The 955-nt window shown below is 52.6% G+C and overlaps 1 long non-coding RNA gene across 1 annotated transcript in view; it reads right to left on the bottom strand.

Moving 5' to 3' along the window:
• Positions 1 to 326: 326 nt before the first annotated feature.
• The window catches only part of LOC104851023, a 2,224-nt gene continuing 1,595 nt past the window's right edge, over positions 327 to 955 (bottom strand). The window contains exon 3 of the long non-coding RNA XR_777122.3: positions 327 to 391. This is a non-coding gene — a long non-coding RNA (uncharacterized LOC104851023). The remainder of the gene's footprint in view (positions 392 to 955) is intronic.

The following is a 955-nucleotide window of genomic DNA, read 5'->3' on the forward strand; positions in this document are numbered from 1 at the left end:
AACATCCAGCTTTCAGGGTGAGGCTGGGGCCTACATAGGGCAAGGTCAGGGCTCATTCCGCCACGTAGGCAGCAGGCTGGGGCTCACAAGCTAAGCTTGGACTTGCTGCCATCAGACAGCATCCGAGACCTGAGACTCAGTAGGAAGCACTTGTGTTTCTTCCTGTGTGTCTTCTGCCTGCCCCCTTTACAGGGGCACTCGGGTGCTTCTCTTCATATTTCCCAAACTGTGGCCTGGCTAGGCTCTCTCCTTCCTGCACTGTTCCTCCTCTCCCATTGCGGCTGCTCACCTGGCTGCCGTCCTTGGCTGACACATCAGCCATGTTGTTTCTCCGGGCCTGGTGCATGGTCAGCGCAGCCCGAGTGGCCCCGCCAGCCACACTCACGATGCACTGGAGGGAGAAAGGGATGAGTGAAGGTCAGAGCAGCCGTGTGCTGTATTGCCAAATACCAAGTCCCAAGTGACCCCACAGTGCAATGCTGCATGCTGTCTTGGGTGTCTAGTTCTTGCCTTGCACCTCCCTAGGTTCTTTTAGGAAAGAATGTATCTCCCTGTGAACCTGGCACCAAGGAAACTAAATTTGCTTCCCCAAGGTGGAAGTCCAAAGATCATTCTTTTTTTAATTTTTTGAGACAGGGTTTTACTATATATTCCAGGGTGGCCCTGGACACAGTATGTAGCCCAGGCTGGCCTCGAACTCATGGTGAACCTCCTGCCTCAGCCTTCCAAGTGCAGGGACTAGAGGTGAGTACCACCACACCCAGCTCAAAGATCTTTCTTAACCCGGAACTTCTCCACCCTCCAACTCTTCCTTTGGCTACATCCTCTCCCTTGCTAAACAACCAGGCCTAGTCTGGCTTCCAAATTTGTTTACATTCTGTTTGCTTGTAATTTTGCTACCCTTCCTGCCTCCGTGAAGCTCTATTCAGCCTTTCAGGCTAATTCCAAACCCACA

Source organism: Fukomys damarensis, unplaced genomic scaffold (genome assembly GCF_012274545.1).
Source record: "Fukomys damarensis isolate Sample0158 unplaced genomic scaffold, DMR_v1.0_HiC HiC_scaffold_57866, whole genome shotgun sequence".
Lineage (NCBI taxonomy): Eukaryota > Metazoa > Chordata > Mammalia > Rodentia > Bathyergidae > Fukomys > Fukomys damarensis.